We start from the raw sequence: 25,749 nt of genomic DNA on the forward strand, positions 1-25,749 counted from the left end.
ACTGAGCTTGTTTCTGTATTTTTTCATATTCATATTCCAAGTCACAAGCATGTATTGTTACCAGCGTGTTTCATGCGCAATACGAAAATTATATTGAATCAGTAGCAACCAGGGTGATACTCTCGAATAAGATATACATTTAATCTTAAGCATAATTCTATACCAAATTAGTAACAGCTTAACAGAAATATACCTAATAATACAATCATGATAACGGTACACTGTACGTGTTTCATGTCACTCCGAGAGGGTTTAAACAGTTTGTACACTCACAGATATTAAAAACCAGAACAAATGATACTATGACAAGGAAAAGAACGCAAAAATTATTCTCTCTATCCCACATATGTCTCCAGAGAATTTTAGTCTAAATAGTATTCCACAAGCGGTTGAAAATAAATATTTTCCAATTTGACAGCTCTAAGAAAAACACGAGATTGCCTGAAAACATACGTCTTTCTGTATGAGAATAGAGAAATTGCTCTTCAAACTGAATAAATAAAGATATGTGGCAATATGTTGTTTTTTCTTAATATCATCATATGATTGCTGAATAATCAGGTTTTTCTATCAAAAGCATGTTTGAGAAAACAGGAGCAACGATGGCGATCTGGTGGCAGCTCTTTCACGTCACAATTGTATCCAGTGTTCTACATACTAAGTCACAAATATAGTTACAGGCGTAATATTTCCAACTAGTTCAATTATGATATACATGTAAAAAAAAAATTATTTAGCAGTTAAACTTAGATAAATAAATACAACTCTAAAACATTACATTTAATAAATGATATAATTCAAACATTTACGAACTACTTCAACTGATGTACCGGCATACATCCGAGGTTGTTTTCGATAACAATGGCCGAGGAGCTCCGAATGTTGGATTTTAACAAATCGGTTATTCAGTGAAAACAAACAATGCCACGCCGGTAAAATATTGGGTTGTAGTGATAGCACTTATCCAGTTATAGGTTAGACTGAGGAGGTGTTCAGGCCTCAGTTCTTGGAACTCATAATGGTCAGCTTTCAGTAACAGCAAAAGTAGTTAACGTTCTGAATGTTTTCACTTTTATTATAAATACACCAATAGCTACTCCCACGTTCTCATGCATTTAAATACTTTGCTAAATAAGATATTGTTATTTATGCGAAAAGCATAGTCTGAATTATACCCCAATTCGCTTCTAGTGTAGATTCACTTTGACCGAACCATTGAACCATACTTGTATGCCCAAAATGTAGGGAATTAAGAAACACATTTTTAAGCCTTATTGTTGGCACTGGCCAACGTTAAATAAATTTGAATCCATGTTAAGTTCTGACACAAAGAATACCACATATAGATTAGCACAATATATGTACTTTGCTAACCAGCTAAAGGTGGTTTTACATAACTAGGCTCGTGTTTCCTTTTAAACCTGAATTGCTGCTATTTAATGCAATTATACTTAAAAATTTAGCTACTTATCTATTGGTTATAATCACACTCTATAACAACCATAGGATGTTACATCATTCATGTTAAATCACTCCAGAAAAGGTAATTTCTAAACTTTCTCCATTCATTGTATTGTATGTTGTATGCTATGAATATTGTAAAATGTTTTACACAATAAACTTATCGTACCATATCGTATCATTCCTTAAATACCGACTATGGTCCCTTAGTGTACACAGTATACATAAGAGAACAACATAATGTATCTAGTTAAGTGCATAATAAAAATGATTTTGATGACTTGAAGAGTTCCTGGTGTATATCAAGACATCATTTGCATCTAGAATAAATAAACTTTCATGTTGAATCATGACCTCGGACCCTTTCAGCAAATGGGCCTGTACTTGTAGCTAGCTACGCCCCTGAGTATGTCGATGATCATCAACATCGTTTAAAATTCCGTAATATCATCTGCTCACTGATGTAAAAAATGATGAATTTATACTACTACTAATTGTTACTGTAGAAAAAACTGATGTGGAACAAAATGAATGGCAGGTTTGTCTGTTTACATCAACTATCAAGTGACGTAAGCATTGCACCTGTGCATGATCGGCGGGCTGATAATTAAAGTATCAAAAGTGGCCTGCAATCGCGAAAAAAACAACCGATTATATCATTGTAAGAGCGATTCTGGTTTTGTTTTACACATGCAAATGTTACCATATATATTGTAATCAAGCTTTGTCCGTCAGATCTACACAGCTTAATATACGTTTGAAGTATATTTTATGAAGGTCGATATCTTGATCGTGACGGTCCGGGGAATAGGGAGGCGACTGCAGCGATCAGGTCACTGTCGCGAGCTACGGTTACGACCGGCACCCATAAGGAACGTTGAGAATTCTCTTTCTGTCGACGGTTCGTAGTGCATTACATATCACGCTATAAAAGCTGCCTTGCGGCTTATGTAATCATTCCGTTTCTTCTTATCCAATAGCGTCTCCCACTTCGTTCTCTTACCAGGCCCTCCTTATTTTATCATAAAATCTTACTGACCACTTGTTTTACCCACTAGTTGTCAATGATATCCAATTCTCTCTCAATCCATATGTTACAGTGTATCGCCTTATTATCGGTCAGTCTCACTAACATTTCTCTGCTACTAATTTTGCTCAACTATTCCACCGGAAGATAAAAACAAAAAATCTTCCCCGTTGTTTCATTCATTTATATATAGTCACTCTACATCTCATCCAAAACCGTTTTTTTACCTCTATTTATGGATTTTTCATCTTCCCCCCCCCCTTGATTTTTGTGGTGTTACAAAAACTTAACTTTATATTTATACATTGTCACATTATTTTCTAAGATATGTTGTTGTTAAATATATGAGTGAACAAAGTCAAGATTAACCTAGGACAATTCATTAGACAAAGTGTTTTTTTGTTTCTTCAGATTACTCACATGCCTAATGGATTTTAAATTAAAAATAATCCGTCACATAGTGATTTACTATTACGTTTAAATGACAACACCAACAAATGAGGTAATTACACTTCGTGAAGAAAATGTGAATAACCTGCGAGATGGTTTTGGCTCAAACAAAGCAATGCATTTCACACACCTTCACATCGTCTCAAAGATTATATTACGTAACACTGAGTTGTGATTTATCAGCAAGTTATTCGCATTTAAAAACGTATATATATACATGTCAAGATAGGCTGAGCGAAAAACTCTATCAATAGAAAAGGGAAATTCGAACAATTACTAATAATAATTATATTATTATTTAAAAATGATGTTAACATCAAAAACCTACAAGACAATATGTTTTATTAATTTCTATAATAACCCCCCCCCCCAGAACTGCACAGCAGGAAACTAAGGTCTAAGATATGATAGACGGTAGAAGGCTATAAAGATTAAGATCAATAAACATAAACGGATATTTTTTAGATTTTTTATTAATTTTATGAGTTTTTTGGGGGTGGTCACTTATGGAAGGCTTACCTTTGGCTTTGAAGTCTAATTGCACAGAAATATTTAAGGAATGAATTGCGGGGTTGATGTCATTATCGGGGTATGAACGCAATTGGGTTGGTCAATGTGTGTGGAGTCCGAAGGACTCCACGCGTACTTTGATCAGCCCAATTGCGTTCATATCCCCGATAATGACATCAGCCCCGCAATTCATTCCTTATATTTACGCCAATAGTTCATTATTTCATTCAAGAATTGTTAAAAAAATACTTCATTTCATTTAAGAAAACCTTTCAGTAATCCGTTCTTACCCATTCTGTAAATAGAACGACCCGACTATAACCGGAAACATTTTTTTCAAATGACGTCACAATAACGCGGGAAAAGATCAACCACTTGAAATCATTTTAAAACGTAAAATTACCACAATTCTGGTACCAATATATTTAAAATATAATAAACTTACACTTTTAAAAATGTTGATCTATATTTTACGGGTCCTGCAGACACAATACAACCAATAACAAGATCAATAGCTATCATGTATATTGTTATGCAATGAATTACGATCCGAACATATCCGAAGATGTTGCGTTCATCGATTGATGAACGCAATTGCCGAAAGGCAGTTCATTTAAGGAACGGAAGTTGAGGTGTAAATATACATGTTTTAGCTTTGGTCATAATTAATATATAGAAAATGATGTCATTTGTTTCCAATAAATTGTAGACAACAGACACCATCATTTATGTTCATTTATTTGCATTTGTTTATAACATCATTTTACACTGTCTCCGATATAAGAATGAACATTTGTTATTATTCCACTGGGTAACTTAATGTAGCCATGAACACAAAGTCTTTGGTAATGAAATTACTTGAATTGATATTGTTTCTCCCACTTGACAAGTTATCAGCAGTTTTACGGGAAAGTATATCTTTGAATATTTGGGACGATTTTTAAGCAAATAATAATTGATTTATTTTGCACACACAACAAAGAAAATGGTATTTTAATAAAATATAAGTTGGAAATATTAAACGATCTATTGATAAATTACGAGTCGGATAAGGTGAATATATTCAATCTGTTCTTCAAACAGGCGTATAAAAGGACTTTCTGATTATTCAGAAACCATATTAGGATATTAAGAAAACAAAACAAAAGCATATAACCTCATATTTATGACAAATTACTTTATTTGTTCTATATGAAGGGCAGTTTCCAATTTCCATTCTGAAACACTTATGTTTTCAAAATGACGGGCAATCTCGTATAACTTATTACAGCTTCCAAATTGGAAAATCTTTAGTCGCATCCGTTTGTGGAAAGCAATTTACATTATAATTCTCTTGAGACATATATAGGTAGAATGAATTCTTTGAGCTTTCTTTTCCTTGTCAAAGTATCATTTTGTTCACTTTCTTTATATCATTGAGTGCGAAATTTTTAAAGCACTCTCGCAGTGCCATCAAACACGTGTACTGTAATGTTCTCATGATTTTATTCCTTGGTACAGTTCTGTTAAGCTTTTACTGGTTAAGAAAAGTATATTGCTTTACTATAATGGTATATCTTGTTCGCCGAGTATCACCTTGGTCGCAATTTATTCCATATAAAGTTCATTACAAACTCCTCGATTAGATATTCGTTTGACCTGGGACAATAAATTTATGCAAACATACAATAAGCATGCTCAACCACAACCACTACAAAGTCAAATTATCGTCTTGGTCGTTAAGGTCTATAAGGTTTAGTGCTACATACTAAAGTTAACTACTGTCCTTGTAGGCTTATTGTCGAAAGTTGCAAGCTCGAATTTTTTTAAAGACACCAGCACAGGAACCATTTACTGACCGATCCAGAAATAGCGTTATTGTTGCGATTGTACAAATGTTTTTTAACGTTCATTTTCCCCTGTTATTCGGATTTTGTAAGTATCTAACGATAACACACCGGCGGCAAACATTTTAGGACACACTATAGTACTTGTTTTTAACTTCGCAGACATTGCTGTTAAACAAATATATAAAATCAAACCAACGTGCCGATTTGATGCCCGTAAAAATGACTGTTTCCTTCACATAACAACCATTTGAAAGATGCGGTTTGTCGTAAAACTGTTTTTGTTTGCCCCTTGGGAGAAATAAGATTAGTACGGACGATTTTATGGCCACGAATTCCGTATAAACTACAGCATGAAGTCACACTGGAATAATATCGGTCTCTATCATAGTGTAGCACATACTAAGTACAGTGTAAAAAGATGCTCAAAACATGCTAGGATGAGCGATAAAAATCTGGAAGAATTCCAACGTGAAGCAAAGCATACTCTTCCATTTATACTTATGTTTTTTCTTCGTTAAACACGATAAACTAAATACTATTTTAAAAAATGAAAAACGCTTGGATGGATTCTTCCCTCTTACTCCCACTTCTTGTCCCTTGGGTCTAGAAACGGGTTCAACTTGCCTTTGCTTCCCAAAGTCATTTCTTCTCGATATTTACATTTTCTCACCCTCTCCCACATTTTGAGACCGTTCGTCTGAAATCACGACCCTTTTGCTCTACCCAGTACTTTTTTATCCCGATTTTACTGAATCCCTTGATTCTTACTCATTAGTTTACCATTGTTAAAATGACAATCTGTTAAACAAAGTACTTTCTAAGAATATAAGAGCTATCAATATTGTTGGGTTGTAACCGCGGCTGAAATGGAAGAACTGTTGTCTGTCACATCGTGAATCGAAGTTGTTCAATCCATTTATTTCTCCTATGCCACTGAATCCGCTTTTTGATCAATCTGTATCTCGCTGCAGGTATTTTACTATCATGCACATGCTACTATCAACTCGCATGGAATTGTTTTTGTGATTTTATTGACTTTAAAGGTACCTTTGATTTTATTAATATAAACATGCTATGAAATAAGCTATATGGACACAAGAAACAGTGATTTTTTAAAAATGTTGTTCGGAATATGTACGAAGAAGCCAAAAGCTGTGTTAAAGTTAATGTTATAAAGTAGTGGCGGATCTACCGGGGAATCACAGAGGGCCCGTGCCTCCCCAGCTGGCTGGCAAGTAATGTTTCTTTGGGGCACATCTTTATTGATTTAACTGTACAAATAAGTTGTTTTGTCACAATTTAAAGTTTATATGAAAATTTCAGCAAATATACATCTGAGTCTGATTCACGTGTTCCGTTATTTATGGTATGCCTGTTCAAAGCATAATTGAGTATACGACACGAAAACGTCTCATGAAAATGACATCGGGATCCGAACATTCGATAATGATAAATCGGCGCCCAATTTTATACAGACAGCTGATCAAAAGTATACAAATTAGGCTGCAGTTATATGGATAAGTATACTGTTTTCAGAATACATCCTATACCAGAAATATAAGTTGTTTTAAACTGTTAACATTTTCACATTATATGTTCGTCATTGCTTTAAATAATGTCATTGTGTGTCAACAAGATATGTGTAAGCATGACGGTGCATTTCACAAGTTTAAATTCAAAAGGTTGCCGCCTTGAAACTCTCCAATTCGGCTTTTATTAACGTCGGAATCATTCTAGAGCCATTGTAACTTAATACAGAATAATTTATTTAAACCCTTTTTGGAATTTGTTGTCAATATTCATGCAAAAAGCTACAGAAACATGCTCAGTAGCAAAACGTTTAAACATAAACCCGGTTTAGTGGCAATGGGCAAACGCCAAAGACAAAGAACACAAATCACAAACATGAAACATAGAATGGCACAAAACTCTACAAACAGCACAGTGCATAAATACTATATATGTTTATCAAGAATTGTTAGGTACCGCCTTGGAACGGTCAAGTTGTTTTCACTTCAGTTAATATAAATGACAATGACATCAGAAGAATATCGTTAAGTGCAATCAATATACTTAAGTTACTGTAGGTTTATGCAGTATTTATTCTACGTGATAAATGTGTGTCTCAGGTGGCCGAGTGCTTAACGACTTTGCTTTCAAATCCATTGACCCCGTTTCGATTGCCCAAACCGGTATGATATTTTTGAAAGGTTTATCTTATATCAGTGAATGCTATCTTTTTTACTCAATTGATCTGCCAAACATCATTGACAGCGACGACAAATGTGAATTCCATGTCATTATATGATTAAAATAATGCATTCAAAATAGTTGTATATGTTTATAATTAGTTGCCCCCCCCCCCATTTTGAAAGTCCTTGAGCCGCCACTGAAAATCATACTTTACTTGCAGTGATGGCGTCCGACAAGGAGAGTGTCTTTTTCGTCTTTAATTTTTTTTAATTGATTGACAAGGAAATGACAACAAATGAATTGTAATTTAAAAAAAGTGTTTGTACTTCTTCATGCCGACGATACTGTAAAATTGCCTGAATCAGCTACATATTTACAAAATGCACTCTTCCTATATCAGAACTATTGTTTGCAATGAAAATTAATTGGTAAAATTTCAAACACTACGGTTGTTGTTTTCTGCAGAGGTAGAGTAACTAAAAAAATATGTAATAATACTTAAGATGTTGTTATCGAATATAAATATGTAGATGATATTTTTGCTAAAAGTGATTCGTTTTTAAAACAGAGGACTACATTACCAAACAGGCAATAACGGCAATGCTCTGTCTGCTTAAAAAGAATAAATACTTATGTTTAGCCCTTGATTTACAAATGGATATGTTTAACAAAATTATTGAATCTATTTTACTTTACGGTTGTGATTGTTTGGGAATTGGTAACAAGTGTGTATTCAAAAAGGTTCAGTTGAATATTCTTAATTGTTTATGAAATACTATAAGTGGTACGCCATCATGTGTGATATATAGTGATACGGGTGTCAAAACATTTGCAAATATATATAGATTCACGAATGTTCAGTTTTGGGTTTTACTTGATAGTTCCTTCTTTTTATAACCTCAAAATTTCAGTATATTAGGTCATATTAAGTAAAATCCAATATTCTGCAATATTAAGAGCTAATGATTTTTAATGGACTAAGCATGTTTAAAACATTTTTATAAGCTTTGGCCAGATTAATGTTTGGCAATGTCACGAATTCTCAAATAAAAATATTCTTATAAAAGAGTGTAAAGCAGAAACTGTGCACTTCTATAAGGTCTTCAAATAAATGTAAAAAAAATAAATTTGTTTAAAGAACAGTTTGAATTTGAAGACTATCTTGATAACATACTGCCAATATTGTTAAATTATGTTATTCCTTTCAAAAACAACCATTTTCTAGTTGAAGTATGTATAAGGCGGAATATCAACTCAAATGACAGAATGTGCAATCTGTGTGATACTAATCGTATTGGTGATAAATTTCATTATTTGAGAGTAATTATTTCATTAACGACAGACGACGTTTCATTAATAAGTCCAATTTTTAAGGACCCCAAATATAGTGTCATTTAAAGGTGTTAAGACTAAATTTTAAATCCAGAAGCTAATATGCTTTCTTAAGTTGTGTTACCTCATGAAATATGTTATTAGCAAAGGGAACTTTTTTAATATAAAGTACTAATCTTAATAAAACGAAAAGACTCAGTACACCAGAGACTGCTGTTTTAATAATTTGGATATATATTGTGCTTTTAAACAAGCTCCGGTTCAGAGTGATTTTAGTCTTTATCCACAAATAGTGTTCGAGCTTAACAAGTGATCACAGTGAATACATATACCAATGACAAACATTGTCCTTCGTAAATTAACAGAAAGTTTCGAGTGATGTTGTCTTGGAACTGATCGTTCTATCAACTTAATTTCCTGCAGTTGATCTAACCTCGTTAGTTGGAAATATGTCTTCATTTCTGTCAGTTAATATCAGTCGAAACTTGTTAACAGCGATCATTGTTTTTCAGTAGAACACAAATCAACACTTCTTAGAAACGCCAGAAAGTAGCGAAAGTGGTATCTGTTTATAGAGAGGTTTTAATAATACACGGACAGGCTTGCATGCTAAATCATGTTTACCAAATGTCATCGAAAAACTGACAACTAATACAGGATATAACTTATGATTTCATTTCATCTGAAAAATGTTTCGAACCAATCGAAATATAATAGAATATGTTATCCTCCATGCAGTGAAATCAATAGTAATAGCTAATGATTTTTAATGAACTAAACATGCTTAAAACATTTTTTTAAGCCTTGTGCTGATTTTTGTTTGGCAATCTCACGAATTCCCAAATACATATTGTTTCAGAAGAGTGTAAAGCAGAAACTGTCCGATTTGTTTTTAAACGAATGGTACACTTCTATAAGCTCTTCAAGGAAATGTGTAAATAATAAATTGTTTAAAGAACAGTTTGAATTTGAAAATTTTCTTTATAAAATACTGCCAATATTGTTGAATTGTGTTATACAATTCAGAAACAAACATTTTATAGTTGAAGTATGTAATAGGCGGAATATCAACCCAAATGACAGAATGTGCAATCTGTGTGATACTAATCGTATTGGTGATAAATTTCATTATTTGAGTGTAGTTATTTCATTAACGAAAGCAACGTTTCATTGATAACTCAAATTTCCAATTTCAGAACTCTGATTTTAAATGCCAGAAAGTAGCGATAGTGGTATCTGTTTAGGGATAGGTTTTATTATTACACGGGCAAGCTAGCAGGCATAATCATGTTTACCAAATGTCAACGAAGAAAAGACAACATTGTGACATGACATAACGTATGGTTTCATTTCATTTGAAAAACGTTTCAAACAATCAAAGCAGAATAGGATATATACTCTATTATGCAGTGAAATCCTGTTAAGCTGAGAGTTTAAAGGCGGTAACTTATACATGTTTATGGATTATTTGTAACGCATGCATGGTTGTCTGTTTTTGTGTTGTGGACGTTGTTTATCACATGGTATCTGTTTTGAATCATAACGTAGTATATATCGTCATGTAATTAAATTGGCACTTCGGTAATGTTTAGGCTAAGGGGTGTGTCCTAGTAGATAGAGGTAAATCTAAATAGTGATACTGTTTGTTACGTTCTTCTAACAACATTTATGATTACAAGATAAAAAAAAAACATTGCCATGCACATACTCGTATGTATATGACAAATACGTTTTGGAAAGAAAGCATACATTCGAAAGTGATATGTCTTTTAAAAATGACAGGCAATCTCGTACACTTGTTACAGCTTCTAAATAAGAACGATTGTTCATATATTTTGATTCTGTTTCTCTTGAGACGTTAAGATTAAAGTGAATTTCTTTGTGTTGTTTTTATCAATACGCCCTTTAGTAGTTTTAGTACATGATTGTGATATTTATCGACAATTTGAATCTATATGTTTTTCATAGTAACATGAGTCTTCTGAGTTCCTTATAAGCAATTAAACAACTGCAACTACAAGGATAAGCCTGATTGCTAAATCAAATATCAATACCTTGATAGTTGTTACAGAGCACAATGCTTAGGCACATCACACACTAAACCTGAGATACACAACGTCACAAAACTAGACAAACGACATAACTTTCATAATAAATGGTGGGGTTCCAGCAAAGCTTTTGTTATTATAAATGAGAGTGCTATAGTTAATACCACCAAATAGATGTGGTAGAAAGACAGATAAAACATTAACCAAATGCCTAATATGATATAAAAAATAATCAAATCTGTATTAAAGCATATGTATTATACATTGTGCTATACGATAAAAAAGATGTTTTTATCGCATATCGGAGAAATTAAAAATAAAAGTACAACAATAAATAATATCTGCAATACTTTATCATATTCTTAAAACAAATGTTTTTCAGATCACTAGATAGTGTGCGTGCAATCTTAGTTCGTGCACAAATTTAATAATAATATATATGGTGTTTGTAACTAACTTATGGTTACCTTGTTCCAGGTCCATTTAATTATATAGTTTCTTGATTAGATTACGTCAGTTGAGACGGAAACCATAAAATGTTAATAAATGAATCCGAGTGCTTAGATGCGTTATTGTTAATTACGATATTAAGATGGGTAAATTTGTTTATAGTTTTTTTTATAATTTATTATAACAAAATTATCCGTAATTGCTAATTGCCCAATTTCGTTATCAAGATGTGTGAGTGTGTTGATAGTGCTGATAATTTATCTTAACCATATATCATTTGTATTCTGTTTCACCTGTCATTCTTGAAGACGTGTGGCGCATTTTACTTATGCAGCATACTTACCTTGTAACCAGTTTCAGTCTGTAATAGACACTTCATTGACATCAAACAGATTCACTTAAGGTTGTGTTGTTTGGGAAAACAATTGGTTAAGCAATCAGGGAATATAATGAGCACAAAAAAATGGATGCACTATTTGTACCCAATGTGCTGGTGTATTATTTCTATCCGCTGTTAACTTGCACGTTGTTTCTTTACTTTTAGAGTGTCTATTAAAGTATTGTTATCATTCTTTACGTATGTTTAATAGAGCATAAGATGTAAAACATAGATAAACATTTGTAACCCAATTACCAAAAAACGAAATAGCAAGTTAGCTCGTTGTTTGTGGAGACGCCCATGGCTATTTTGAAATGCAAATTGCGAAGTAAAAAGATTTGCGTTTCTGAAATTGATATTTAATTGGATATTTAAGCCAACTATCGAAAACAAAATCCATAATAGTATAAAGGAAAGTATTCGCTAGTGTTAACATTTTTGTAGATGAAATCAGAATGTTCTCCGAATTATAGCAGTTCATGCACCTGAATAAAGAAATGACTTTTACTGACACCCTGTTCCATGAAATAAAACCGCTTGCTTGAATCAATTCAATGACACAGAAAGTAACACAATATCTAAAACATTGCACACATCAGACACCATCTTTTCTTTACATGTATCTATATCATCATTCACGTTGTCTGTGTTTGAATAATGAGCATATTCCAGTGGGTAACTTTATGTTGCCATAAACACAAAATCTTTGGTATTAAAATTGGTCTGATTGATATTGTTTATTATTGTAAGTGATCACCGGTTTTAGAAATATTTGTGTTACTAATTAAACAATTGATATTGTTCAGGTTTTGCACGCCCAAGATAAAGTATGGTCCTTAAATGAAATATATTTGGGAAATATTGGACATAAAAAGGAGAGATTACAGGTCAGACAAGATAAATGACTTAAACATGTTAATCAAGAGTAACTGGGGCGATCAGCCTGGTGATTGATGTTATTGGAGATACTACACCTGCAACCATATTTGTGACTTGGTCTGGTAAACAATAGCGACGTAAAAGTTTATTGGCTGTCACCCGACCGCCATCGTTGCTCCAAAAGTACGTGCTTTTTTCTTTACTTTTTCTTGCGCGTGCAAAATCTAAACAATATCATTTGCTCAATAACTAACACAGATATGTAACAAATATAACACACCAATGAGGGTCATATGACATTATAAGGAGAGAGGTTAGCCGAAGTCCATTCATCGTCGGGGGCTGACTTGCCGGTCCTTATAATGCCATATGGCCCGAAGTGGTGTTTTATATTTTTTATATTATACCGAACACTTTTTTTACCATTTGATAACTTTAAAACGCCTTTGATGTGTATATTCAACAAATCTAATAATGTTTACTTGCGAAAAAAATGTCGTGACAATTGCAAGCAGCACTCACCAGTTTACCGCTGACGTCATAAAAACTGAATTTTTATACTGGATTAAAATACATTGATATACGGACCGATCAACTTTATATACACATAAAAGGGATACATTCATGTAAGGTATAATATTCAAAGATATTTTCTCACTAAAACCGCTGATAACTTGTCCGGTGGGAGAAACAATATTAATCCGACCAATTTTATAAACAAAGATTTTGTATTAATGGGAACATACAGTTACCCACTGGAAAAATTACAAATGCTCATTATAACAACACAGATAGCGTAAAAATGTTGCTATAGTTAAATTTAAAGAAACGATGGTGTCTGGTAAGTGCATTTTATTAGATATTGTGTTACTTTCTGTGCCATAAGAATTTATTCAAGCAAGCGTTTTTTTCATGTCATTCGACGGTGTCTGTAAAGGTCACTTATTTATTCAGTTGCATGAATTGCTATAATTCGGAGTACATTCTGTTTTCACCCAGAAAGGTGTTAACACTTAACAAATAGTTTCCTTTATACTATTATTTATTTTGATTCTGAAAGCATTATGCATTATAAAATGGGCGTTTCCACAAACAACGAGTTAACTTGCAAATACGTGTTTTTTTGTAATTTGATTTGCAATGTTTATCAATTTTTTGTACACCTTATGCGCAATTAAATATACTTAATTAACATTAAAACGTCAATGAAAACAATACCTCAAGAAGCACACTAAAATTCAAGATATCATGTGAGAGTTAACAGCTGATAGAAATAATATACCAGTACACTGGGTACAAGTTGTTCAGCCATATGTTATGGTGCTCATGGTATTTCAAGAGTGCTTAGCCAAATGTTCTCCCAACAAACACAGCCTTGAGAGAATCGTTGTGATGTCAATGACGTTTCTAATAAAGACTGAAACCGATTACAAGGTAAGTATGCTGTACAAATAAAATGCGCCTAACGGCTTCAAGAGTGACGTGTGAAACAGTATACAAATGATATATGGTTAGGATAAATTATCAGTACTATCAACACACCCACACATCTTGTTAACGAAATTGGGCAATCAGCAATTACGGATAATTTTGTTAAAATAAATTATACCCATCTTAATATCGTAATTAACAATAACGCATCTAAGCACTCGTATACATTTATTAACATTTTATGGTTTCCACCTCAACTGACGTAATCTAATCAAGAAACTATAATTAAACGGACCTGGAACAAGGTTACCGTAAACTAATTACATACACTTATCTATTACGTAGGCAGTTTCTAGTTTGAAGTATTAATATAAAATACATTATGTTTGTGAGGCAATTTGTGCACAAGCTACGATTGCTAGCACATTATCTCGTTATCTAGAAAATATTTATTTTAAGCATATGATAAAGTATGGCAGTTATTATTTTAATTTTGTACTTGTATCTGTAATTTCTCAGATATGCGTTAAAAAACATCATTTTTATCGTATAGCAAAATGTATAATAAATATGCTTTAATACAGATTAGATTGTTTTTAATATTATATTAGCCATTTGGTTAATGTTTTATCTGTCTTTCTATCACATATTTTGGTGGTATTGACTACAATCCTCTTATTTATAAAAACAAAAGCTTTGCTGGAACTCGAACATTATTGTGAAAGTTGTGTGGTTTGTCTGTGTTGTTTTGTGGCGTTGTGTATCTCAGGTTAAGTGTGTGATATGCCTTAACATTGTGCTCTGTAGCAACTAACAAGGTATTGATATATGATAGAGCAATCAGGCTTGTCCTTGTAGTTGCAGTTGTTTTATTGCTTAAAATGAACTCAGAAGACTTTTCAACAATGGAAAACACACAGAATCAAGTTATCGATAACAATCGCGATTATCTACCAAAACTACTAAAGCGCGTATTGATAAAATAACAACACAAAGAAATTCACTTTAACCTTAACATCTCAAGAGAAACAGAATCAAAATATATGAACAATCGTTCCAATTTGGAAGCGGTAATAAGTGTTCGAGATTGCCTGTCATTTTTAAAAGAAAAATCACTTTCGAATGTAGGCTTTCTTTCTCAAACATATTTGTCATATACATACGAGTATGAGGCAATGTTGTTTTTTATCTTGTAATCATAAATGTTTTTCGAAGAACGTAACAAAGAGTGGCACTATTTAAATATACTTCTATCTACTAGGACCAACCCATTAACCTTAACATTACTGAAGTGCCTGTTAAATATCACGACGATATATTAATAATATCTGTCATGTGTTCCCGTTCCAGATAGAAAAATCCGACCCGAGGGCACCTGCGTTGCCAGGTAACGAGGCTTGCCGAGTTACCGGCTACGCAGCGTGCCCGAGGGTCGGATTTTTCCGTTCGGAACGGACACACATGATAGATATTTTTTCTAGCATAGTATTACTTTAAATAACTTTTTTTGTGAAGAAAATACATAAGAAAGCGCGTTTTTGTACATTTCACCAAAAAGCGCGTGCGATGATGTTTACTGACGTCATGACGCGCAGTAATTTGTATTCACTGCATACGTCAATAAGTTCCTTCGCTATCACGTCTTTTAAGGGTTATTTTGTTTTGTTTTTAAGGAATATTTTTGTAAGTTAATGTTAATGGGACTCATCTATTGAAATTGCATAACTATGGTTACATTTAGTGTTTAATAATAGAAATTGAAAGTATTACGTCACAGCGCGTGACTCATCTGGCATGGGGGGATGCCAGATGGAGTTTTCCAGCACGGCTAAAATCACCGGAAATGCCTATCCGGTGTGCTAGAAGCTACTTTATGATTCAAAACAGATACGACGTGATAAACAACGTGCACAACAACACAGCCAGATGACGCATGCGTTACAAATAATCCATAAACATGTATAAGTTACCGCCTTTAAACTGTCAGCTTAACAGGATTTCACTGCATTCAGGATTAGATATCCTATTCTGTTTTGATTGGTTCGAAACGTTTCTCAAATGAAATAAAATCATACGTTATATCCTGTCACAGTGTTAGTTGTCTGTTTTTCATTGACATTTGGTAAACATGATTTAGCCTTCTATCTTGCCCGTGAATTATTAAATCCTCTCTATAAACAGATACCACTACCACTACTTTCGTGCGTTTCTAGGAAGTGTTGATTTGTGTTCTGCTGAGACACGAAGATCGCTGTTAACAAGTTTCGACTGATATTAACTGACAGAAATGAAGACATATTTCCAACTAACGAGGTTAAATCAACTGCAGGAAAGTAAGTTGATGGAGCGACCAGAACCAAGATAACAACACTCGAGCCTTTGTTTTAAATAACGAAGGACAATGTTTGTCAATGGTATATATATTCACTCTGATCACTTGTTAAGATTGAACACTATTTGTGGATAAATACTAATATCACTCTGAATCAGAGCTCGTTTAGAAGCACACTATTTACCAAATTTATTGAAACAGCAGTCTATTGTGTACTGAGATAGTTCGTTTCAAAAAGAGTAGTACTTTATATTAAAAAAAGGTTATTTCTGAATCGTATAACATAATTTAACAATATTGGCAGTATTTTATCAACGAAGATACTTATCGAATTCAAACTGTTCTTTAAACAATTTATTATTTACACATTTTTTTGCAGAGCTTATAGAAGTGTACCATTCGTTCAAAAACCAAACGGACAGTTTCTGCTTTACATTCTTTTGTAACAATATTTTATTTGGGAACTCGTGACATTGGCAAACATTAACCAGGCCAAAGCTGATAAAAATGTTTTAAACATGTTAAGTCCATTAAAAATCATTAGCTCTTACTATTACAGAATATTGGAATTTACTTAATATGACCTAATATACTGACATTTTGAGGTTATAAAAAGAAGGAACGATCAAGTTAAACCCAAAATTGAACATTCGTGAATCTATATATATTTGCAAATGTTTTGACACCCGTATAACAATATATCACACATGACGGCGTACTACCTTATCATTTTATATACATTTAAGAAATTTAACCTGTTCGAAAAAATAATTTAATAATTTTGTAAACAAATCTTTTTGTAAATCAAGAGCTAAATACAACTATTTCGACTTTTTAAGCAGAGAGAGCATTGCCATTATTGCCTGTTTGGTAATATTGTCCTTTGTTTTGAAAACCGAACCATTTTTAGCATAAATAAAATCTAAATATTTTTATTCGGTGACAACATCATAAGTATCATTACATTTAGAAAATTTATAATTAGTTACTCTACTTCTGCAGAAAACAACAAGCGTAGTTTTTGATGTTTTAACAATTAATAGTTCTGATATAAGTATAGTGCATTCTGTAAATATGTAGCTGATTGAGACAATTTAACAGTATCGTCAGCATAAAGTCGTACAAACAACTTTAAAAAAAAATCAATTCATCTGTTGTCATTTCGATGTTTATCAATGCAAATCATTATCGAAGAATCTCTCCTTGTCGAACGCTATCACTGCAAGTAAGATATTACGACTTTTTTCATTAACTTTAACACAGCTTTTTGTTTCATCGTTCATATTCCTAACAACATTAAAAAACACATTGTATCTTGTGTCCATATAGTTTATTTCATAGCATGTTTATATTAATAAAATCAAAGGTACCTTCTAAGTCAAATATGTTATCGGCTTTTGAAGGTGCCGGTCAAATCCAGTTTGAAATTAATTTAGCATATCGTACCTTTTAATAAAAATAAAAATATAATATTTCGATCTGTAGTAAATAGCTAACCAAAGCAACTAAGCATTGTTATTGGGCGGTAATTGGGAGCATCACACAAATCACACTTAATTTTTATACACTGAATTGATAAGTCCTATTGCACAATTTTCTGGTATAGCAGCAGTTTTAACAATAATAAATAGCTTAATGTACACAATCTTCATACTATCGAAATCATATTTTAGGTATTTATTTATTATTCTATCATCGCCAGGTGCCTTGTAATCTTTAAAAATTTAAACAGCACTTTCACTTTCTTCAAGTGTTATTTCGCTGTCTAGCATGTTATTATCTTCATCTTCTTGGATATCAAACACATTCGTGTCCGTATTATATCATCATGTTTATCAGTTATATTGTCCGAGTTAACATTTTAAAATAGTCAAACATAACATTTAGTTATACAGTACTGTTTTTAGAAGTCAACTATTTTCAAAAGCTTTTGAGGTTCGAGTTTTAGCTTAGAGGCATTTAATCGCTGTTTGTTTTATAGTTTATGTTTAGTATCTTTTTATTGTCATTTTGCAACATTAAAAATGCGTTTATGGTGAAAATTTCTGCGTAGCTTAAAGACGCACTCTTACTCCCTAATAGGATTTACCACACTTAATAATATTGTTTTAATATTGCAGAAAAGGATGAATAAATATCGAAAACAATGGTTCTTATAAAGCAAACCGAGTTTAATTTGAAAGAAATGAAAATAAAACACGGTATTTCTACCTTAAGACTATAATAAACCACAGTAAATATTTTAGCCTTCACCAATCATTTAATAAAATGCGCTTTTTGCTATTAAATACACGGTTACAATCTTGTTATCGGTCATTAATATTTCCATAAATGCATTATTAAAAACCAAACACAAGGTTACGGCAACTTGGCGCGTAGCTAGGGCCACTTGAGGATTAAACAGATCGAAAATAATTCATTGACGGACAGCATATCAACCCGTTTATCCCATACCCCCTTTCGGTCTTTATTTCAAATTCGGTGTTTTTGGTATGACAAAATATTCGACCTGTCAAAATTTCATTACGAAACTGCGTATTTGCATACAGTCAGCTACGCGCATTGTAACGTTGTCACAAGGATGTTGTAATGTTGTTGCAATTTTGTAACGTGGTGGAATATTGTCTCCATAACGTTGTGAAAGCGTTTAGAAAACCATACAATTTAACGTTGTGACAGCTTTGTACAAAACGTTATGGCAACTTCAATAAACACGAAGTAGTTTTTTGGTATTTATTTTTATCTTTTCATTGGTGCGTTTATCATGTTCTTTTGTAAGTAAATGTTTATATGAACATAATATTAAAAAGAACCGCAGCGAGATACAGGTTGATCTAAAAGCGGATTTAATGGCATATGAGAAATAAGTAGGTTGTTAGTTGGAAAGGGACGGGGTACCGAAAAAAGATTGTACAAATGGATTCCCGTAATGACGAATACTATTTGTTGTTCTATCCTTTTTTAACAGCACCGATTCGCGTTGTGACATACAATAGTTCTACCATTTAAGCCGCGGTTACAAACCACCAACATCGATAGCTCTTATATTCTTGGATAGTACTTTGTTTAACATATTGTCTGTAGAACAATGATAAATAATGAGTTAGAATCAAGGAGGATTCAGTAAAATCGGGAGAAATGAGTACTGGGTAGAGCGAAAGGATAGTGATGCCAGACGAACGGTCTCATAATGTGGGAGAGGGTTAGAAAATGTAAATATAGAAAAAGGAATACATTGGGAAGCAATGGAAAGTTTAACACGTTTTTAGTTTCAAATATACTGGAATATATAGGTAGGGAAAAGGGAAAAACGGTGAATGACACGAATCTATCAAAACGTTTTTCTTTTTTTTCTAAATAATATTAAGCTTATCGGTTTTAACGAAGAAATTAAACATAAGTACAGATGGAAAAAGAATGCTTTGCTTCACTTTGGAATTCTAACAGATATTTATCGGCAATCCTAGCATTTTTGAGCATCTTCTTACACCTTACTTAGTATGTGCTATACTATGATAGGGACCGATATCATTCCAGTGAGTGACTTCATTCTGTAGTTAATACAAATTCGTGGCCATAAAATCGGCCGGATTTATCTTATTTCTCCCTATGGACATACAAAAAACAGTTTTACGACAAAGCGCATTTTTCCATGGTGGTTATGTGAAGGAAACAGTCATTTTACGGGCATCAAAGCGGCACGTTGGTTCAATTTTATATATTTGTTTAACAGGAATGTCTGCGAAGTTAATGTGAGGTACTATATTGTGTCCTAAAATGCTTTGCCGTCAGTGTCATATCGTCGGATACTTACAAAATCCCAAAAATGAACGTTTTAAACATGTACCTAATTCAAAGCGGTTACTAAGATTTCTTGATAAACATACCTAGTATTTTATATAATATATATGCACTGTGTTGTTTGTGGACTTTTTGTGCTTTGTTCCATGTTCCTTGTTTGTGGTTTTTAAAAACAACAACAATGTCTTCTATGTCTTTGGCGTTTACCCTGTGCCATTAAACGGGGTTTATGTTTAAACTTTTGGTTACTGAGCTTGTTTCTGTAGATTTTCACTTAAGTATGTGTACAATCGCAACATTAACGCGATATTCGGATCGGTCAGTAAATGGTTCCTGTGCTGGTGTCTTTAAAATATTCGAGGTTGCAACGTTCGACGATAAGCCTACAAGGGCAATAGTTAACTTAAGTATGTAGCACTAGACCTTATAGACCTTAAAAACCAATATTTATGCAAAAAGCTACAGAAACAAGCTCAGTAGCAAACAGTTCAAACATATACCCGGTTTAGTGGCACTTGGCAAACACCAAAGACATATAACACAAAATCACAAACAAGAAACATAGAAAAACAGCACAAAACTCCACAAACAGCACAGTGCATACATACTATATATATAAAAAATAGGTATGTTTATCAAGATTTGTTAGATACCGCCTTGGAACGGTCAGTAAAATGTAAATTTACTGGGAGTTTAAACTAGTTTGTGTGCACAACCTCACTCTTGTCCCAACAATCCCAAATAAAGATAAAACGCAAAAGGTAAATCTTATCGAAGTATGCATTACTTTTGAGTGGTAGTGGTTGTGGTTGAGCATGTTATTGTCTGGTTGCATACATTTATTGTCCCAGGTCAAACGAATATCCGATCACGGGTCTTTGTAATGAATACAAGAAAATTATATGGAATAAATTGCGACCAAGGCGATACTCGGCGAACAAGATATACCATTACAGTTAAGCATTATACTATTCTAAACTAGGAATAAAATCATGATAACGGTACATTACACGTGTTTCGTGGCACTGTGAGAATGCTTTACAGATTTCGCACTCAACGATATATAGAAACTGAACAAAATGATACTTTGACAAGAAAAAGAAAGCTCAAAGAATTCATTCTACCTTCTACTTTCTATATATGTCTCAAGAGAATTATAATGTAGATTGTTTTCCACAAACGGATGAGACTAAAGATTTTCCAATTTGGAAGCTGTGATAAGTTATACGAGATTGCCCGTCATTTTGAAAACATAAGTGTTTCAGAATGGAAATTGGAAACTGCCCTTCATATAGAACAAATAATGTATTTTGTCATAAATATGTGGTTATATGTTTTTGTTTTCTTTTCTTAATATCATAATATGGTTTCTGAATAATCAGGAAGTCCTTTTATACGCCTGTTTACTTTAAACGTTATATATTTTAAAACGATTGTGAAGAAAGCTATGATAGCTTATACTAAGTCACTCTCGTTGACGCGGTGTGGTCTAATGATGTGGGGGAAACCGGAGTACCCGTAGAAAACCCACTTGTCCGGCTTGGTGACCACTAACCAAACTCACATACACCTGTTTGAAGAACAGATTGAATATATTGACCTTAACCGAATCGTAATTTATCAATAAAATCGATTAATATTTCCCACTTATATTTTATTAAAATATCTTTCTCTTTGTTATGTGCGCAAAACAAATCAATAATCATTTGCTAAAAAAACGTCCCAACGTATTCAAAGAAATATTTCCCCTTAAAACTGTTGATAACTTGTCCGATGGGAGAAACAATATAAATTCGAGTAATTTCATAACCGAAGATTATGTGTTTATGGCTACTTTAAGTTACCCAGTGGAATAATAACAAATGCTCATTGTTATGTCGCAGTCGGTGTAAAAATGATGTTTTAAATAAATGCAAAGAAATAAAAATAAATGATGGTGTCTGTTGTGTACAATTTATTGGAAACAAACGACATCAGTTTGTTAATGAATTGTGACCGAATCTGAAACATGTAAATTTCTGTGCAATTAGACTTCAAAGCCTAGTATAAGCTTTCCATAAGTGACCACCCTCCAAAAACATTTAATAAATATCTGAAGGTTTTATTATAGAAATGAATAAAACATCTTGTCTAGTAGGATTTTGTGGTTTACCTCATTTTCAAATAATAATAATACAATTATTATAACAATGCTTTAGAATGAGAATAAGAGAACTGATATATGATATTTATAATGGCCCATTAATATGATTTAACCATGATGCTTCACAATTTGGATATAAAAATGGTTGCCATCTATTTAAAGTGGATTGAAATTTATCAGTTAGATCAGTGTTAAAACACTTATTATTCTTATTTGTTTATTATTGATTTCCCATCGGTCAAATGTAGTAATACATTGACTATGCATATTTTATATGCATTAGCTAGCCAATCAGACTACCCACTCAAAAAGTGTCAACTCTTAATGACTCTGAGTCGATAAATAAATATACAGGGAATTGGAACCCTGTTGTGACACCAGGGCAATTAACAAGGGATACACAACAGGGTATTATCGTGCCAATCATTCCTTAAACTTTGCTTTTAATTTCGGCAACCGTCTTTGGAAATTGTTATAAGTACACGAATATTACCCGTCATTTTCAAAACAGATTTACATTTGACGCAGTTTCTATTTTGTAATATTATATTATATGTTAAATGGGAGGCATTTTCTGAACAAACTACGATTGTTAGCACACTATATAAATATTTAGGAAAAATGAGTAATATTACGTAGGGTAGGTTTCTTTGTTGTACAGTTATTTGTAATTTCTTTGATATTCGATAAAACACAACATGATATTTAAGTAAAGCAAACTGTCTGATAAACATTCCATATAACGATTTGATAACTTTAGTATTATGTTGGCCTTTTGGTTAACCTTATATCCGTCTGTCTTCCAAATAAATTTGTTGGTATTAACAACCCCACAATATAGGACTACTAGAGTGCGCTTTGCTAAAATAACAACACAAAGTAATTCACTTTAACATGAACGTCCCAAGAGAAACAGAATCAAACCATACGTCCACAAATATATGAAGAATGTTTCCAATTTGGAAGTTGTAATAAGTGTACGAGATTGCCTGTCATTTTTGAAAACATACATCACGTTCGTATGTAAACTTGTTTTCTAATACAATATTACTCAAATATGTGTAGCAATATTTTGTCTTGTGTCCATTATAGTTCTTTGACGTACGAACCAGATAGCATGAAACCAGAAAAGAGCTGCACTGTATAAATATACTTCTACATAAACTACAGGGGCAAACCAACATTAAATAAACATTAACGAAGTGCCTGATTAATTGCACGAGGATATTGACTTGATCAATTGATTAATTGATGAACGAGAGAGACACAACGTACACAACAACACTGAGAGACCACACATTCTTACATAACCTCCATTATTAAGTGTTTGAGTAACCACCTTGGAACTGTAAGCTTAACAGGAGTTCACTGCATTGAGTTTTTAATATTCTTTTCCGTTTTTTGATTGGTTAGAAATGGTTTTCAAATCAAAATTTTAATCACAGAAAATAGGAGTTCTATTAAAATGGAATTAACTGATATGTTATGCTATTTGTTGGTTGTTTGTTTTTCGTTAGCAATGGGTGCATGTGTAACCAGGTTTAAGCCTGCTAGCTAGCCCATGTAGTGCATGTATTAAAACCCTCTTTAAAAAATGAAACGAATATCGCTTCGTAGTGTTTATTTTTGTTCTGCTGTGAAACAAAGTGTGCTGTAAACAAGTTTTAATTGATATAAATTGATAGAAATACAGACAAATTTCCACCTAACGACATCAAAAGCAGACAATTAATTTGACAGAACAATCAGTACCAAGAAAACATCACTCGAAACCTTTGTGTTTAAATAACAAGGACAGTGTTTGACAATGGTATATGTATTCACTGTAATCACTTGTTAAGATTGGACACTATATGTGGATAAAGAATACAATCTCTCTAAACCAGAGCTGCTTTAGAAGCACAAGGCATGTCTAAATGTTTGATATAGTAGTCTTCAATGGACTGTTTATTTCTGTGTAATAATCCCTCATCAACATTTTAACAACATCAAAATGATATATGTGTTGTAACCGATCATGAACGCGTCCGATTAAGTAGTAGACATATACAAGTGATATACATAACAGACATATACGGCAAATACGCTTGTAATAATTGCAGATTTCAAGCATAAAAGTCATAAAATATGAAGTCATTAACATTTATAATCTGATGATTTGAAAGAAACTACTAGTTACATTTTTAAACAACTAAATTACACCAACGCAACGTTTCATTTCATCATACATTTTTTGAAGATAACATAAGGTATTTAGTAGTAAGTTTAGGTAAATAATATTATTAAAAACATATCGAGTCAAATCCGCTGTTTGTTGAACGACGGTAGTTCGCGAAACGACGTTCACATAAGAATTGAATATGATTGTTCTGGGTTCATTTGAAGTGAAAAATATCTAATTAATGCATAAACATCTTTGAAAATGAGGAAACTGTTGCTGATGAGAGTTCAATAGAAATGGAAGAACTGATAAATATATCATTTGATGACTTGACTGAAGTTACAAATAAAAATTAATGTTCAAATCTAGGTCACCAACAAAATGAAGGGCAAATTACATCATCCAAAGTTATTGTTTCATTTTTTACTTTTATTAACACAAGACAGTGAGTTAAAGCATAGTAATACTTTCTCCGACAGTTGGCTCATTCCATATATATAGGTTTTAATGCTGAATGGTTTGTGATTTCAAAAACAGGCTTAACATGCTTGATCTCTTTGTTCATTGTATTGTTTACATTTTCACAGCATTGTTTGTCCTCGTACACCGGAAATGGTCATTTAACCGAATACACAGCGGTTACGTTCAACCAATTAATTGTTTCTTATGAATAACGTGACTTTCTTTCTAACGTTGTTAATGTTTAGGACACAAGTGAAGTTTACTCGCCATATATGTTATTGGGTTTTTGAAGCACTTGAAATCAGTGCAATCATGCATTCAAATTTATCAATTGACTATATAATAAATAGGAAATATGTTTAGTGGTGTCGGCCGACAATGTATTCATACGCGTGAGAAGGCGACAAACTATTCACAAATACTGAAAGAAGGGATGAACTGCGGTTGTTAGATTTCGAAAGAAAAAAATATTTAACAGCGTTTTATATTTAATTATTAAGTGTTACAATAAACAAGACATATATTATTGTTCAATGATTGCTTGATTTTAAACCCAAATATATTTCCAAGAAGAAGCATATAACTATTCTATGCAAGTCACTCACTTCTACGATTTGACGTTATAGGTACTTAAAAAGCAGTTCGGTTATGAATATTAGCAAGCTTATTTGCATTCACAACTTTTCTTAGAGAAATGAATTAAGGTCACATGTGTTGTTTTATCGAATATAATTTTTAATTTTAATTGTAACGAACTGTACAATACGTTCAATGAACACGTTCAACAAATTTATTTGAAATATAAGACCATCGGTATTAAGAAACAAAATGTCTGTGTAGATTGATTACGTTTTAGATCAT

Source organism: Mya arenaria, chromosome 1 (genome assembly GCF_026914265.1).
Source record: "Mya arenaria isolate MELC-2E11 chromosome 1, ASM2691426v1".
In the NCBI taxonomy this organism is placed as follows: Eukaryota; Metazoa; Mollusca; class Bivalvia; order Myida; family Myidae; genus Mya; species Mya arenaria.